The sequence below is a fragment of the Petaurus breviceps genome, unplaced genomic scaffold, assembly GCF_028583685.1.
Source record: "Petaurus breviceps papuanus isolate PSGF00001 unplaced genomic scaffold, PetGlider_PUasm1.0 229, whole genome shotgun sequence".
Taxonomy (NCBI): domain Eukaryota; kingdom Metazoa; phylum Chordata; class Mammalia; order Diprotodontia; family Petauridae; genus Petaurus; species Petaurus breviceps.
In genome coordinates this window covers 17,638,702-17,657,746 of record NW_027185903.1, presented here as the reverse complement: position 1 = coordinate 17,657,746, position 19,045 = coordinate 17,638,702, and the positions used below count along the sequence as shown (strand labels likewise).

At 40.4% G+C, this 19,045-nt stretch overlaps 1 long non-coding RNA gene across 1 annotated transcript in view; it reads left to right on the top strand.

The window, feature by feature from the left end:
- Window positions 1–17,249, top strand: part of LOC138167261 (uncharacterized) — a 53,870-nt gene extending 36,621 nt beyond the window's left edge. The window contains exons 4-5 of the long non-coding RNA XR_011169842.1: window positions 6,105–6,276; window positions 16,189–17,249. This is a non-coding gene — a long non-coding RNA (uncharacterized lncRNA). The remainder of the gene's footprint in view (window positions 1–6,104; window positions 6,277–16,188) is intronic.
- Window positions 17,250–19,045: the final 1,796 nt, after the last annotated feature.

The window sequence follows — 19,045 nt, the reverse complement described above, 5'->3', positions numbered from 1 at the left end:
ATAGATAGATAGATAGATAGATAGATAGATAGATAGATAGATAGATAGATAGATAGATAGATAGATAAATGGACATTGGAAGATACTTTGTGGAAAACATTCCTATATCAGGCCAAGAAAGAGATCTGATGATGTAGTAAGCAGGCATTTTCTATATAATCTCCAGTTGTGTTTACTGCTCCTTGATTTCCTTTTAATGTATGCATTTTTATGGATTTATTTCCCTAATTCCTATTACAAATAACAACTATTTTTAATGACTCACAAACTGAAACCACCCCAGTAGTTGCTATTATTGTTGAGTTTGTCATTGAGTAGAACAAATGAGATATTATATAGAAAGTATCTTATAAACCTTAAAGTGTTAAATACAAACCAGGTATCATTGTCTTCATCATCCTCGTTATCATTGAGTAAATTTGACATTATTTTACAATCCTTATCCCTTTCATAACGCTTAACTTAAATCCAACTAAAGCTACCAACATGGGATTATGGGTATATTTTCCTCGAAGATTTATAAATCATTTCCACTTATAACCTCCAGGGAGCTATTTTCAGTTTGGTTTTCCAAAAGACTTTATGGGAACCAAGCTTTGAGGACCATGATAGGGTACTTGGCCATTTGACTAGTAAAATGCAAAAAGAAAGGTGAAGAAGTGTCACATTTTTGACATATATTGCTAATGGGATTCTGTGTTCCATATATATTTTCATCTCAACAAAATAGAGTCAGTCTAGGCAAAATGCAGCCTTACTAAATGACTTTTTATGTTTCCCTCTTTTGTCTATTCCCATTCACTCACCCTTGCTCTTTGGCATCCCTCTCCCATTGCTGTGCCCCCTCTCCTCAACCCAACCCAAGTCTGCCATGAGGGATAGCTGCAACAGATGGTATCATCTCACACTTTGGGGACTGAAGGTCTGAAAGTTCAGGCAATTGGCCACAAGACTGACCGTGCTACAGTGTCGTCCATCTTTGTGCCCTAGGTTCATTTAATGAGTTTATTGCATTTGATTTTCAGATTGACATAAGCAATATGTCAATGACTAAAGTCAGTTCACTTTGGAAAATCTTGGGTTGATTCAACTGAATGAGAAATAAAGGAAACCCAGAAATATCCAAGACAGGTGCTGAATCCATTTCACTTTGTCAGGGAAACTGACATGCACCCTTCGAACCTTATCTAGTAAAAACTCTGTCCCTGCTAAGAGAACAATTGAATAGGAAAGAAATGTTTTTTTCTTGAGTTTTAGAGCTCAAATTGCCCAATAGTTCCATTTGTATATGTTCTGATGCTTATTTCCGTGAGGAATTGCCAAGCTTCTGAGACAGGTTTTTAATAAAACATTGATATCCGCATCTGCAATGTTTATCAAATATTTAAACACACTCTTTATACTGTGTTATAATATCAGGTGAGTCTGTTACCAAAGGAAGGAGGATGAATTTGCTGTCTCTCAGCATGAGCACCATGGCAGCCTCTTCCCACGTCATCTCTTGCCATTTGTATAATAGAGTCCCATTAGGAGTCTCATATTCCCCAGGGGAAAAAAAAAATCATTCCCATCTTATATAAATACATGTTACCTAAATCCAGATCAATTGATTGGTCTATCAAACTGTTAATTGATTAAAGCCAGATCTGTCTGTTCATTTATTCATCTAGAGAGAGGAGTGGATGACATGTAATTAGTTCCATAGTGGAATAACACTTTTATCCCAATTACTGGAACAGCAAGCAAGATACAAGGGTTCTGTTCCTTGTGCAAAGTAAACATTTTTTTTCCCAGCGCTTGTTCTCACAAATCAGTTTAAGGAGTGACAATTTCATTGTTTAAAAATGTGCAGATTCTGTCCAAAACCTTCATTTTGAATGCGGTGCCCTTAAATGCTATTCTATAGCCTGTAAAACCTGCCTTACGAATCATGGAGGTCTTAGCAAGGTAAACTAAGGTGGGAACACCCAAGCCATTAAGATACACTGTGGTCTGCAGTGCTGATCAGAGCCTAGAGCCATGTTTGGCTTTCAAGGTGGCAGTGGAATAACAAATAAGCCACAGATAAGTATATACATATTCATTCTTCCTCTCCCGCAGTTTGTCTAAACTGCTTCTCTCCCTCTCTTGCCTGTTGCCTACGAGCAAGTCAACAAAATGCTTGATGCATTGGGAATCTTTGGCAGAAGCAGTCTGAAGAGAGGATGGGGCTTTGCCCATTCCTGTTTTCAGTTCACCAGGAACTAAGGGGTCCTTTTGTCACGGTTTCTCTCTGATAAGGCAGAATCAGAATTTCCTATCTAGGGGGTCAGGAATTTAGTTTAATTTTGTCACAGAAGCACATTTTAAAGATGTAAAATGTATGCCAGTCTATCCTTGCTGACTAGCTCAGTGAACTATTTGTTACAGATGATGGAGGAAGGTTTTATGACATAGAGTTAGGGTCAAGATGAAAACTTGGGAAGATTTACACCTTTCTCCCGGGCTGACCTTTTGGCTTCGTTCCTTAATTAAGCAAAGGCATGGCAAAGGAAGGGAGTATTATGGGCATGCTGTATCCCCAGGGCGTTATGAGATACCAGACACAGTTAAGCTATCTCAAGACAACCATGTTCTCTAGAGTTACTTTATTGCTATTATAAAAAATCTTTATTATGGGAAAAAATATGTATTTTTATGCCAGAAGAAGATGAAGATGACAGTCGAGGCTGTTGAGCAGTACTTTCACTTGAGCTCTGTGCCCACAGAGATTGTAAAACACCAAAGACTAGGGGAGGCCTCCTTATAGGTTTCTTAGCTTTCTAAAGGGGTAGATTAATCTTTCTGAAATTCATAGTTAGAACAGTTTGCCATTAACTGGCACTTTCCAGTTATCAAGATATTTTATGAAACTGAAAAATGTCCTATTATACCGGTGAAAGACGCAACTTGAGATGTGGGGCGGGGGGGGGGCGGGGATTAATAAAATAGCCCTTTTTCAGAATATCAATAACTCTTTGGTGGGACCCCAACTCTATTCAAACCCCAAGAGTAGATTACTGATGCCCCAGCCACCACTACTGTTAAGACCTGTCACTTCCAGTGCTTCTGCGTAGATTTGCTTCTTTCTGAAAGAATAAAAAGTCCTTCATTTTTGCAGCATTCATTTTTCTTCCATTGAGAATATGGCAAGGTAGAAACAACAGGGAGACATATATGCTTACCATATGTGTTCACCGGTGCCACAGGTGACGTTCTTCTCCTAGTCCAAACAAAAGAAGGAAGGATTCCCCAGCCACAGTGAGGTTTTCCAATTGCCCCTGGTCACGACATTGCTTCAGGCACCTGACACTTGAAAAGCCTTCTCAGTGGAAGCATGACTTGTGCTGAGGACCTTTTCAACCCATCAAAGTAAAGGAATCTAACTAGTGAACAAATACCTGGCTAATTTAACAAATAATTCTACCCCTTTCCTCTGCCTCTGCCTCCCTAAAATAAATAAACCCCAACAAACTACTTACATCTACATTTCATCATGCATAATAGGTTAAGAAACCCTCCTTTTGAAATTACTCCTACTTGGGTTCATTTATTTCTAGGAACTATTTACATGCAATCTCCTCTTTCTTTTTTGCTAATGGTGCCTCCTAAGAGGTTATGGATAATCAATTTAATTCACTTCCACCCCTGGGGGAAAGATGATCAGACATCAGGTAAATCGCTTTTGGTTCTTACCTGGGAAATTGATATTCTCAAGGTCAATACTACAAATCCAACTAGAAGCAGTGACAGGAAATAATTGGTATCTGATGGTTGTCAAATGAGCTGTTGGTTTCTTTAGCTTATTTCCAAGGGAAGAAGAAACTAAGAATCACCACTTAACTTATCTTTAACCCATGACCTTGTTGATAAAATCAAGAGAGATTCACATACAGAGTAGGGTTGGATCTAGATATCTCTTATTCTTTATTGTATAGAATCCTTGATTGCCCACCTGCTTGGAAGAATTCCCCCTCACTCGATTCCACCCAAACTGGCCTGTGGGGTCAGAGTGAAGGGGAGCAGTGATTTAGTTAATGAAGACTCCTTGGATTTGAGCACTATGTTGACTAAAACCTAGGCTTACAGAAGAAAGGGATAATTCTTAAAATTAGCCAATAGAATAAAACTAGAGATTCAGAAATGGAATGGAGCCAACTCCACAGAACCAGGAAGCTATCAATATGGCAACTAGGTTAGGAATAAGGAAGGGCATGCTGATGACTCTTCCACACCCAAGATGGTGACCATACACAGTCCCTAAACTAACTCTGTATTTAGAATGGAATGGGGGTGAGAAAGAAGGGGCAAGGATCTTAAGGTAGATTTAATGAACTGGGGAGATAACCTAAATTACTGTGAATAGAATTTCTTTGACATATTTTATACTTGATGCCCTTCTCTAATAATTGCTTTGAATTTAGTCTCTTCCCTTATGCATAATCCCTGAAAAAAAAGAAAAGAAAAAATTATCCTGATCCTGTGTTGCCAGAGGAGAAAAAGTGAAAATTAAATGACATCAGAAAGATGCTAATCAACAGGGTGTGGCAAAACTCTGAGGTTCAGATCTGAGCCAGAGTTGAAGATATTTAGACTTTTAAGAGAGCAGTATTTCTCTGACATAGATGAAGCATTGGCCTGGTTCTCCAGGAAGTTGAGTCTTCCACCTGAGCATCTCTCACACCTAGAAGATAGAAATCTGCTTCTTTCATTTTCAGATGGGCACCTTGCCTTGTGGCACAGGACCTAAAGTGGAATTGTTACAGAAAGAGAACTTTAGCTCTCTGGGATTAACCAACTGGTCCCTTTCATGAGAATGAAATTGGTGCTGTCAGAAAGCCAGAACATGCTTTTGTCTTCAATTGAACCAACAAGGGATTGGGGTGGGGAGGGATTCTCTTTAGTACCAAGCTGCCAGTCAGTTAGTGTTACCCATTTGGTCAGAGACTATGGGGTGCAATCATGATTACACAGTCAATAATCCATCAGTGGCAGCTGAGAACTTTGCCCTTCATTCCTCCCCCATGTGCACTGGCAGGAACTTCTATAGGCCAATCTGTTATTCTATATACAGTTATGATCCATTTTTTAAAACGAAGTAAAAGCATTGAAACACCAGGTCATTTGAGAAATACTTGATGCAACAAAATTTCAAGACAACTAAGAGAAGTTCAAAAGTTCCTTAGAGTTTGCTGTTGAACTCCTCTTATGGGCATGCATTGGATATGTAAATAGAAGGGGGAAAGGGGGAAGGGGAGAATATAGGATAGTTCAATCCCTGCTGAATTATTTTACAAGGGAGAGAGAAAGGGGGGCACATGTTATTCTGATCTGAAACCTGCAAAATCCAGGGCAAATGTCAACATTTGGTGTGCATCTTGTTACTACATGGTTGTGTGTGTGTGTGTGTGTGTGTGTGTGTGTGAAATCTGGGAGTAATTTGCTAAAATTCACTCCCTGGGCAGTTGGGGAAGTAAATTGGGGGCCTCAACCTCACCCATAGCTAGCTATCCTTTCTGGAGCTCTCTGATTCTTATACTTGATAACTGAACTATATCTACATATAACTTAAACTTCTCATTTTTAAAATTTTGTATTCTGCATGAAGTAATTGAAAGAATTCTGGATTTGGCATCACAGGATTAGTTCTGTGACTCTGGACAAATCCCTGCACTTCCTAGGGCCTCAGTCTGCTTATTTGAAAACCTGAGGTGACTGGACTACTTTACCTGTAGTAAACATCCTTTCCACCTCTGAATCTGTGACCCTATGAAAACTTGGGTTTGAAGTTTGCTTCTTGGTAAGTTTCCTGAATCCACTTATTCAGTGGTATTATAATAGGAAACAAACACTAAACTATAAAGTTACTCCTAGGTACCACAAATAACAGAACTCTAAGCAATTAAATAATGATAACAGGTCCTTTAAACCATTCTCCACCTCCAACCCCAAATTGCAAGTCCTTTCTAGATTCGGTTGTGGAAGCATGATCTTCTCAGAAGGCTGTTGTTACCATGTATTCAAAGGATAACTGTCAAGCCTGGTAGATTCACAACATTTCACCATTTTATCTTGTCTTCCTTCAGAACCTATTGAGTTACTGATTTTTCTTCACTTACAAAACACAACACTGTTTTCCTGTGGTGCTCTTTTATTCTGAAGACCCCCAGTGCCAGCTGCCCAGGAGTCAGGGAAGACAGCCTTCCCACAACAAACCAGTGTGAGCAGTGCAGAAAAAGATGCACAAAGCTGACATAGGTAAGTTCCAGCTTTCAAACTTTTAAAAGATAATGTCAAATAGTTTTTAAAATAATGGAAAAGATCTGGTCTCTGTGAGTGGTAGCAAAAAGCTGACTCCCACCAACAAGACTGTGTTAAGAGGCTAGAAGCTTTGTGAGATACTAAAAGTGTTAGGGATAGAGCAAGTTTATAGAACTTGGTCCATATGAACAAAGTGGACCAAAGCAAGGCATAGATTTGGCACTATGACTCAGAATCTGAAAATGGGTAACCAAGAAACCTCCAAAAGAATATATAGATCATCTACTGTTTCTAGTTATTGATTATAAACAATACCTAAAAGGAAGGCCTGTTAATACTGCTGATGAGGAGACAAGGAGATATGAAATTGAACTAGGCATATCATGAAAGCCCTTGCATAAGAGGCCTCTGGGTTAACCGGTAATTCTGTTAGGAGCACTGTGCCTGAACTGTCTGGGGACTATAAGGCACTAGAGGAGTTATATCTTAAAAGAGAGAGAGAGAGAGAGAGAGAGAGAGAGAGAGAGAGAGAGAGAGAGAGAGAGAGAGAGAGAGAGAGAGAGAGAGAGAGAGAGAGAGAAAAAAAGAAAGAAAAAAAAAACTATCAAGTTAAGGTCTCAAGTTTTTGCATGATTGATAAGATCCCACAGAACTTTTTTCCAGAACAGATTGTTAACTCTGGTATGTCAGCCAAATCCCATTGTGAGTAATGACATTTTGACTACTTAAGGTCCCACGGTTCGGTAGTTTCAACATAGAGAGATTACAGCTCATTCCATATGGCAAGGTGCTAAATAGGTTCCAGGCTTCTCCTCCCTCCACACTCATATATACAAACACATAGCATTTCATTGGTATTGTGGGGGAGATGGCAACCAGGACAGAAGGGTCCTTTCTCAACTGGCAGCTTGCTGATTTTGTTATTAACTAAGAATAAAAGGGATGTTTAATGATGTTTTTGCATTAGACCCCCAAAGTTAAATGCTTCTGTTTTATCTGAAAAGTATTAATACAACTGACTGATCAAGTATATTCAAAAGTTATAGAGATCTATCCAATTCAGAATTCAAGTTCAGAGGTGAGGATAGTCCTGTCTTTGACCAGTCATGCTGTATAATATCATGAGATTCAAGGCTGGAAAGAGAAGAACTTTAGAGAAAACATCATTTAGTCCAACTCCTTACACTTGTTGTTAAGGAAACTGAGGTTCAGTAATTTACCTATCCAAGGTAATACATACAGTAATAGAATTAGAATCTGAACTGATAAATCAAGCACTCTCTCTATTAGACCCCACTGCCTTCTGTAAAGATGGGGAGATCATTTACCTGAAACTACTGGAAAAATTCTAAGAGAGTAAGAATGTTTAAATTATAGTTTACTGGCTCTCTGATTTAGTACTTAAAATTAATCTGGTATGCTGGCATTTTTCTTTCTTTCTCTTTCTTTTCCCTCCTTCCCTCCTTCCTTCTTTCCTCCCTCCCCCCTCCCTCCCTCCCTCCCTTCCTTCCTTCCTTCCTTCCTTCCTTCCTTCCTTCCTTCCTTCCTTCCTTCCATCCTTCCTTCCTTCCTTCCTTTCTTCCTTCCTTCCTTCCTCCCTCCCTCCCTCTCTTACTTCCTTCCTCCCTCCCTTCCTCCTTTCTTTTCTTCCTACCTTCATTTAGAGTGAGGCAAGGGGCCTGATTTTGTTTCAATTCCTTTAAAGCTTTCTTAATCAAAAGGCCTGTACACTCCCTACTTCTCTTAAGATATTAATGCTATACTTGCAATGCCTGAACTTGGTGAGGAAGTCAGAATGACAGCGTTTGAAGCAAGGTGGCAACGCATGCAAAAAGGAATCAGATCCTTAGAGCAGGGGTGGAAAATATAATTGGACTCTGCTAAGGATAACAAGACCCAACAGCTTGGTGAAACCGTGAAGGTGCCATCCCGCCTCCCCTCCCCCCCCACCCGCTGTCACCTCCTTCCCCACAGGCCCCAAGCTCCCCTCCCAGTGCCTTGTGCACCGAGGCCTGGTCCCCCCTCGCCCGCACGGCGCTTCTCCCCAGGGAGCCCGGGTCCAGGAACTCTTTCCAGGATGGGACGGGATATTACAGCTCGGTTTGTGCACCAGCATCCTTAATATTTCCTTCCTTTCAGAAGCAAATAGAGCGTTCCCTTATCTGAATGCTAATTTCCTAGTTAAAAACCCTCCCTTGCTGACAAGGGACTGAAAGAGTTTTAAATCACAGATGCAGAGTATCAAATGCAATAATGCTCTTGCAATAGTGCATTGAAGCCTCAATTAATTAACCCTTGGGCTAAGTAGGCAGGTACATGGCGGTGGCCGCAGGCGGTGGATGGATGAGATTTAAATGTGCATCTCATTTCCCCAGCACGAACCGCCGGTTTGGTTCAGAAAGGAGTCATTTTGCACACTCGGCTCATTTACTCACTGCTTTAATCCTCCTAATTCCACCTGAGATCCGGAGAAGAACTGAAAAGGAAAGCTAGGTGCAAGGGCTCAGGAACTGGGCTTTGTTTACACGCCCTCCCCGGGGGCCGCGCCGCGCTGGGGCTCTTGCCTTTTCAGCGGGCTCCTGAGCTCAGAGCAGTAGTCATATGGAAATATTTAAAGAGATTAAGGATTATTTTTGTAATTTGCGGGTTGGGGGTGATGGCAGTGAAGAAGGGGACACTACAAGGAAAGCCAAGATTAGGACCTTTCTCACTGCTTACACTGCCCCCCACCCCCACCCCTGGACTGACCCTGGAGCACCCCCCAGGCGGGAGTAGGGACCTTCTGGGGCTTGCAGAAAGGGTTGGGGGGGGGGGGGTGTCAACCGAGATCGGAGCAGAGGGAGGATGTCAAGTGGCTGGGAATTTTTCTCGGGGGGAGGGTCCTCCGGCTGCAGCTCCCCTAGTGCAAAGTAGAGGCCGGAGTGGGTTTGGGGGCCACATCGAGAAGGTTGAGGCCTCACACTGGAGGGCTGGGGTGGGGCAGAGGAAGGAAGACCCTTTGGTTTCGGAAGCCACCTCTTGGCCCCTCTTCTCCTTCAACGCCCCCCTCCCCAGCTGGGGCGGCGTGTCCCGCGCTGACTCCGTGTAACTCTCCAGCTCATTTCTCTCCACGCGATTTACCATCTGTGAACTCGTCTTTAACCTAATAAAAATCATCTAGCTTTTGACTAACAAGAAAAGGAAACAGTGTTCATTGTGGGGTTTGGGGAAAATGGCTTCACTAATGTGCAGGATGAGAATGGAGTGATTTATAGGCGGTTTTAACTGTAGGCTATGATTAGGGGGCTGGTAGTAAGTGCATTAGATGTCTAAGTGTGGCAATAGAGTAAATAGGCGTTTTATTTATCGCAGTGCCAGGGGCCTCTTAGCGGAAGAGCGCTTCTCCAAATTGAAATATAGCAGAGTTTACACTCCTGATTAGGGCTTCAAGCGCAGAGCCCAAGGCTATCAGCAAAGCAGAAACAACGCTCGCTGACACCTAATTGTCACTGGATTAATGTGCAAACAGGGACAGCAAACAGCAACAACAAATAACCCGATGTCAGAGCTGTTGGTGGCAGTGTCCACTTGCAGTGACTTGGGGCCAAATTGGAGTTTATATGTCAAAACCCGCTCAGATCAATGTTCCGGGCTCCTCCTGCTCGGGGGCCCGATCCCGCTCGTGGCAGTGGTTGATGTATGTGTGTGCGCGCATATTATGTGCGTGTGAGTCGAGTAGAGCAGCTAGACAGAGGAGGTGAAATGCCATTCCATTAATTTTTTTTCTGCTTTATGCTCCCGAATTCGCAGCTATTAAGATAAATTTATGTGAATAAGGTCTTTCTCTCCAGGATCTTGTGACTTTCGCCTGTATCTTCATATAAAATTTAATAACCCTGTTTGCGAATCAAATCATTCCCCCAACACCAGATTCAATCTAGGTTGCCACCTGTCTGGCTTTGGACTGGAGCAACCGGTTTGGGCAGCTGGGTTCCAGGTTTTCGGCTGTGTATGTATGGGGTTGGCTGCTTGGACTGTTTGCTCTGGGAGATAGATGCTGGCTGCTCCATTCTCTGAAGGCTGGGAAGAGATAGCGATGGGGCTGAAAGCTTTCTTCCTTATTCCCCAGGTCCCCCTTTCCCTTAAATGACGAAATTGGCAGTAGCCCTAGCTGAAAAACACAGCTATGCTAAGCATGGTCTAAAGCAAGTGGAGGAATAGGTTACCATCCACCAAGTTCTTATGCTCACTCATTTTTCTTCTACAATTAGCCATTTAGGGAGGAAAAGAGTCACAAATACATGAATTATGTTCCTAAATGTATTTCTAAAGTTCTTAAGTTTTATTGAGCATGAAAGTTGGTCTTTCCCTGTGTTAAGAACTGAAGAAGCTATAGCGCTAGCTAGTAGGCTCAATGGTGCAAAGTCTTACGATTTAATCTTGACATTTGCAATTTTTTTCTGTAAAATATGACTTTCCTTGTTTCAAGACTTTAGCTGAAAACCTCGTAATTCCTTTTAAGCTCCATTTGATTGTCAATTGCACAACTCTCTCTAAAGCTCAGAGCTTCTGATTTTCATACACATATGATTTATTGCTTTTGTGTCACCATATAATGCACTTTGCTACAGATTTCTCTTATTTCTCTTGTACCATGAGAGTCTTCCTTTTCAGTTGTTGAGGTTTGTTTGTTTTGTTTCGATGGTGGAGATATGAAGCTATAACCTGGCTGTGGATCCTCTTGGATTATCTGGAAATACCATTTTCTCCTCTTTTGCTGCTCTAGCTGGCCCTCTGTGCCACTCAATTTAATGGATTTTCAGAAAATGGTGATATTGCTATCTGCATATTTGGCTAATGGAATCAAATCAATTTTCACTATTGAAAATAGGCCAATAGCTATTCACATAGAGGTTATTTCACTGCCTCAAGTGGGGGAGGGGGGAGTTGGCAGGGCACAGCTACAAAAGTTGCAAACTCTAAGTTCATTTGCCATCAGTAAAATCATAAAACAGGATCTGCAACAGGGAAGTCCCAAATTCATTTTACTAACAATATGCTTGATAAATTCAATGTATTTTTAATCCAAGTGTAAAACTCAAAGGACAGCCAAGGTGCTGACTAGAGCATGAAAATCGAAATTAATGCTTTACTAGAATGACAATACTTAACAAAACTCAAATATCACTCGACACCTGAAACTCTCTGAGAAATTCTTAATATATATGTGTATATTTGCACATATATACACATATATAGTTATTGGAAAGGCAGGGATTCATGAAAAAAATAATTTGCAAATCCTAATTACTATGCCTACCAAACAAGAGTCAGCAATTCACAGAACACTGTACCTGGAAGGGCTCTTGGAGAACACTGAGTTCAGGTCCCTTCCCTTCCCTCTTTCCCCCTTCCTTTCACTCCAGTCATTTTATAGAGGAAGAAATAGAGGCCTAGAGAGGTTAAGTGACTTGCTTACATGCTCTCTAAAGACCAGGTCTTAAAAATGTTCTAATGTATCTCTCTGTTCCTCTATAGGAGTTGTATAGGAGTTGGGCTCAAATACATTCTCTATCATTTGTGTCACTTGTGATGTTGGGCAAGTCATTTAATTTCTGTGGGCTTCAATTTTCTCATCTGTAAAATAGGGTTGGACTAAATGACCCTTGAGGTCTATCCCTTCCAATTCTAAACCCATGAGCTATATACTTGAATACCTCAGTAAACTTATTCAAGAAAGGAGCACTGTCACTTTAATCACACATTTTTTTTCTATCATATTTTGTCAAATTATTAAAAACGTTTCTGTAGTAACTTAAAGTTCACAAAGTATTTTAGATACATTATCATTTCAGCCTCACAACAACCCTGGGGCTATAGCTAGCATTATTCTTCTTTTACAGAAGATAGCTAAGATTGGGTCTATAGATATTATTATTCTCAGTTTCCAGATGGGGAAACTGAGGCACATAGACTTGCCCATAGACAAATAGTTACTAAGTGTTGGAAGCAGGATTTGTACTCAGATCTTCTCATCATCACATCTAGTACTGCTCCCTAAACCCTACTGCTTCTTGTTTTCACTTCTTAAAAAAAAAGTACTTGTATTTTGTTTTTAATTTGTGGATGCAGATTTTCACGATTGAAAAATAAAAGAATATGTAATGTATTTCTCTCCCTACCACCACCCATATGTCTTTAGAAGCTATATATCAGCTTTTTTTTTTGGGCAAACTAGAGATTTTTAAAATGGTGCCAACTCTCAATTATTCAGGTGCTGATTATCCAGATTTCATATTATTCCTGCCCTGGTTTCTTGCATTAATCTCCTGCTATCCCTGCCATTTGGCTTCTTCCTAGTTTCTGTGCAGAGAGGGAGAAAAAAGCTCAAATTGGCCAATTTCATCACTTGTTAGCTGCTCCAGTAAAAGGTTTCATGGGGGAAAAGGTTGAAAATTCACAGGTAAAATGAAGTTTGGCGATGTTAATTATCCGTGCTCTGCGGGAGCAAGGGGGACGAAGGGTAAGCAAGAAGTGCATAATGACTGGATTAAAACACTTATTTACACCACGTGACTGTTTCATTAACCAGCCTCCCTAAAAGGTGAGTAAGTATGAGCCGCTGAGGAGGCCAGAGAGGTTATTACTCATACTTCAATAGACTTCAAAGGGCTGTGATTTTTTAGGTGTGGGCGTTCCCTTCCTTGATGTAGATCATAACCCCTCTAATGCCTTAGGACAGAGGTGGAGAACTTAAGGCCTCTAGGCCCCTAAGTCCTCAAGTAGGGCCCTTTGACTGAATCCAAACTTGACAGAAGAAATCCCTTTTATAAAAGGATTATTCTGTAAAATGTGAACTCAGTCAAAAGGCTGTGAGTCTGCACAAGGTTCTGGGTCACATGTGAGGCCACAGGTTCCCCACCCCTGCCCTAGGGAGTTGCAGAGACCCCCCCAAAATCTAATAATTTGTCACTCAGAGACCAACTGGTAGTGAAAATGACTACTTAAATCTGTCATACTTAAAGGTTATTAAAGAAAAGAAAAGAAAAGAAAAAGTATGTTTTTTCCTGACCTAACAAGGTCACATCACTCAGGTTTCTTTTCTAGATCAAATAAAAAAGGGAAAAAAAACTGGCTCTAATAAAAAATGTACATTCACATAGACCTCTAAATATGTAAGCATTATTATTCTCATTTTATAGATGAAGGATCTAAGCTCAGAGGCTAGGTGACATGCCCAAGGTCACACAGGTGGTAAATAACCTAGGCAGAATTTGAATTCAGCTAACTGGAGCAGGACATGGGTACTGCAACTGATGTCAGAAAGACCTGAGTTCAAATTTAACCTCAGACACTTACTAGCTGTGTGACCCTGGGAAAATCACTTTACCACTGTCTCAGTTTCTTCATCTGTAAAATGGTGATAATAATAGCACCTACCCCAGGGCCATTATGAGGAGAAAAAGAGATTTTTATAAACCTTAAAGTGCTTTATAAATATCATTATTGTTACTATTTTAATATCCAGGACTCTCCTTGTTATACCACATTGCTTCCCCTCAAAAGCCTTCTCCCTAATTCCATTAACTTTAACCCCAACAGCATGAACCTAAGAAATATCACAAGCTGGGGCAGCTAGGTGGTGCAGTGAATAGAGCACCAGCCCTGAAGTCAGGAGGACCTGAGTTCAAATCCAGCCTCAGACACTTAACATTTACTAGCTGTGTGACCTTGGGCAAGTCACTTAACCTCAATTGCCCTGCCTCCCCCCCTCCAAAAAGCAGCGGAAAAAAAAAAAGAAATATTAGAAGTTTATGGAAAGAAACATTATACTTTCCCCTCTATCAGGCACAGAATAAAGGGAGAATGAAAATGTTTCTTAACTAGTCCTTGTATAGTGTAAGGAGTCCAGTCCTTGAAGTTATACACATATTTATAAAAATTATCCTGACATCTGAGTATAGTTAGAGGAAAATAAAAAAGATTCATAGATATTTGCTTGGCAGCATTGTTTATTATACCCCTTTAAACTAGATGCTATTATTATCCCCATTTTACAGTTCAGGAAACTGAAGTTCAGGATTATACAGCTAGTGAGTGTCTGAACTCACTTCTTCCTGACTCTGGTCATAGAGCTGTATCCATTGTGCCCTCTCCGTCCCCATTTTCTGTGTGATACCTAGAAATACTCTGGGATTCAGGAAGTTAGATTTGTTTATTATAACTCAGTTAAAAGGAAAGCAAAAATGGGTGCTAGGTGTTTGTTGTGTTACATTATATATCATCGATAGAAATGTTGGTCATATGAAGTAACAGAGACAAGTTTCCCCCTTGAAGGATAAATATATTGCCCTATGTCATGACTTTTTATGTAATATTTATAGGACTGGATTAGAAACCCTCCCCGCCCAATTTGAAGAAAGTTTTTATAAGAGCGCATCTTTTCGATGGTATCTCTCTGCTGGGTGAGGTAGTATTGATTGAGTGGACACCGCTTACTGTAGCTGTCTCGAGCTGTCAGATGCAGAGGTTCATGTGATTGATTTTATAGAGCACCTTTTATACTGGAGAAGTCCCAAAGCACTTAACAGAGCAGTGATCGAGTTTGAGGCTGATAGGGATGGTGCAGGCAAACATGGCGGAAATCACAAGCTCAGCAGCAACTCACATAGCTTTGAAAGTGTGAACTCCCTGGAGGCAATGGAGGCAGGGCCACCAACATTTTCTCTTGGCTTTATATAGACTCCCAAGGATGGGTAGGGCTGCTAAGGTCATCTGGTCCAGCTCTCTCCCTAAATAGAGTAACACCTACACCACTCCAGATAGAATGGCAGTCAATCCACAAGTATTTATTGATCACTACTAGTATGGGATGAAATCAAAGATCCAGCTTCCCTCTCCTCCTTATGTCCCCACCCTGAAAAAACAATGTGCCCAGCACTGTGCTAATCATTTTCCCTGTCTTTCATAATTTCTAGAGAAGGAGAATCTATAGTCTACCTGGCTAATGGATAAGTGCAAAGAAAATAGTCATCTCATTGATCCCACGAATAGAGAGACAGGAGCACTTAACATGTTTCCTTATCCGAAGGAGAACATATTACCTCCCCACTGTGCTACTGCTGTGGCTTGTACCAGAGAGGATTTACTCCAGGATATGGTGTGGTAGTGAATTGAAGAAGAGGAAGGGACAGGGTTGGATTCCATTTGGAAAATTCCATTCACTTTCAATGATCCTGAATGAATCCTTGGAAGTCATCTTTCTTTTCTTTTCCTTCCTTCCTTCCTTCCTTCCTTCCTTCCTTCCTTCCTTTCTCGTTGATTATCTTCCATGATCTGAGTCACAGAATACTACTTACTGTGAAGAATGAAAATTTTAGGTGACTTAAATGACCATAGAAGGACTGGTGGTGGCCATTGCACACTACTAAGAACTTGTACATGAGAAGTGACATGAAAGATATTATCCAGGAAATGTGTGCAGGCCTTCTGATCTAGGAGGATGAACAGTATCATATACACAGATGAGGTGCTCCTGCTGTTGTAAAAGACATATAGGAGGGCCCACAGAACACTGAGTAGGTCATGGGATCATAGACATTAAGCTGAAAGGGCCCTTAGAAGCCATCTAGCCCAGAGGTATGTATGCTGGAGCCTGCTCTTGCCTGCTCAAGAAAGCTGATTCTTAAATGTCTAGTGTTGAGTGCATTTACCTCATAAGTCAACAAACTGCAAATCAGGGCTTGATTTATTGTTTTATTGATTGTTTGGACTTAAGAAAGTCATGGAGAACATGTTCACAATTCAGATTAAGCTTACAAGTGTTTCATTTTTACAGTCTTCTCCACTGCCCCCCCCCCAGCCTTTTTAGTCAATTGTTAAGCATTTACCAGCAAATCTCTGATCTAGTCCTACTATTTCATTTTACAGATGAGGAAACTGAGTCCCAGAGAAGAAGGGACTTGCTTGATGTCACACAGACAGTAAGTAGCAGAGCCATGATTACAACCCAGGTCCTTTTACTCCAAATCCTCCAAATTTGGATAAGATTCAGATAGATCATGGTTTGTCCCACTGGAGGGAGGACACACAGCACTAAGACCACTGATTCATTGAAGTGAAAACTGAAGTCTCCCATGTTCTAAGCTAACAGTGAGTTTCACTCTTCCATTTACTGTGGGAGCTTGGACAAGTCATCCTCTCCAATTCTCAATTTCCACACTGGTAAAATGAGGGAGTTAGCCCTTAGTATCTACACCTTCACCTCTGTTGATTATCTGAAATTTGTCCTGTAAATATCTTGTTTTCACATAGGCGTTTGCACGTAGTAGCTCCTATTGGACTGCGAGCTCCTGGAGAACTTGGATATTGTTTTTTCTTTTCATTGTATCCCCAGCACTTAACACAGAGCTTGGCACATAGCAGGCTCTTAATAAATGCTTATTGACTTGACTATTAAGTGCCATTAGTAGGGGCTTAATAAGTTTTTGTTGACTTGATTAGAATAATCCTTTCTAGCTTTTAAATCTACGATCCTATGAATGTATGACAAGTTAGTCTATCTAGAAAACCAGCATGTTATTGTTGAAGAGCACAGGATTGGGAGATGAGGGGACCTGGGTTTGAATCAGACAGTTAATCTGTTATTTGGTGCAAATCTCTCCACTTTTTGAGTCTCTGTTTCTTCTATAAAATGATATGGTTGAGTCAGATATTTTCAAAGCTCCCCTCTAAACCTAAATTTCATGTATCTAGGACCTATGGAGGGCCAAAATAGATTGGTCCCCCTGCCCCCCCAAGGTCCTGATAAGTAAATTCAAGAATGTTCATTTCATTTATAAGATTAAGTACTGATGGCGGAACACACAATGGTGCCCAAGTTTAGAAGGGATACATGCCTTGCAAATGTCAAGGAGATGAGTTTGAATGAGGCATAGGGCATGGAGAAAGATATCCCAAAGAGTTAATAACAGAGAGAAAGAGGACACTATGAAGGGTATAAAGGAGGTGATAATGCCCCAGAAGCAACGAGAAATTACCAAAAAAAAAGAAAAACTGACTGCAACCAAATCTAGTGACTGAAAGCCAAGCATGACTTCTGGATCTCCAGAATTGCCTTTGGGGCCTTTCCCAGATAGTCATAAGTATTTAATATTCTACTTTATATTTCCCATTTAAAAAAACTCTACAAGATACATTCTTTGTAATAGCTTCTGATCATTTATGCCAAGAAAATTCCAAGAATTATTAACAGTTTAACACCTTCTCAATAGACAAGGAACTTGATACAGATCTCACTAATTAGGTGGACATTGAGTAGATCTAGAAACCAGCCAAGCTGAATTCTATAGATCTCTTAAAGGAAAAGGAAAATCCAGATCCATGGCATGAATGAACTGAATACCCAGCTTAATCCCTGGGAGAGTAACCCAAAAAGCTATTAACCCATGTGCCCCAGTGGATAACATAAGGAAGTACTGGAAGAGGGAAGTGTGTAAGATAACCAGGCCTCTGGTCATAGGGGCTTTAAGGGAGCATGGTTGTTCAGTTCTTTCAGTCGTGTCCGACTCTTTGTGACCCCATTTGGGGTTTTCTTGGTAGAGATACTGAAGTGGTTCGCCATTTTCTTCTCCAGCTCATCTTACTGATGAGGAAACTGAGGCAAAGAGTGTTTACTGCTTTGTCCAGGGTCACACACCTAGGAAGTGTCTGAGGCCAGATTTGAACTCAGGAAGATTTCAGATTCCAAGCCTATTGCTCTATCCACTGCACCACCTAGCTGCCCTTCAAGGAGAATGGGTCACATAGGAATTCTATTCAAAGAGGCTTTATAAAGCCAAAGGAGAGGAAGTTTTTCCCTTGAAGAAAATGGCATTTGGAAAATGGAAAATCCCTTCAATAAAACAGTATGTGAAAATCCTTTTAACCAAAATGAATTACAATAAGTCTCTCTGTTTGAAGGCTTCTTCAGTATTTTACAAATCACACAATCATCTCCAGCATTTGGCACAAAGAAAATTCCACACTACAACCCTTACGGAACATTAAGGAGATCAAGATAAGCGACATCTTTGGAATACCAATGAAATTCCCCATACCTGCTGCTCATGTTGATGAAAATGGGATGCATATTGTCCATTTTTTCCTGTTAAAAATGGAAATCTGTGTTCAGGTATTCCTGGAAGTTCTTCAGGTTCATTAACAAGGTCAAAATCAATGTTATTTTACTGTTTGGAATCATTTTTGGCGGAACAATGAAAAGAAACCATAGTAGAAGTAGTCTTAATATAATCATTTTCTTTTCATTGTTCTTTATGGGAAAATAATTTGGCCCGAAATTTAGTGGTCCCATCAGGGAGGTGATATCTTTAAAAAGGTGGTCTGAAGGACAGGTTTTACTGTACTTTAATAGGCTTATAGATTAATATAAATCTTAATATTCATAATCTTTACCATTCCTTTTCTCAATATCTGTTCCATCTATACATCTATTTATAATGTATGTTTCAAACAAAAGATATACTTGATTTTTATGGAATATCCTGATGGTGCAACAGGGACAGCCACTTGACCTAGATTTGAGAAAAAGCCAGAAGGTCAAATTTATGGATATCACACTGTTGAAAACAACTTTTAAACAGAAATATGACTGCCTAATATTAGGGCTGCCTTTGCAGATTTGTCATAGGGTACTTACTGGTACTATGTAACTAGATCACTAAACAAATATGTATTAATTAATTGTGAAAAATACTTACTGTGTGACTGAAAATTAATTGGATAAAAT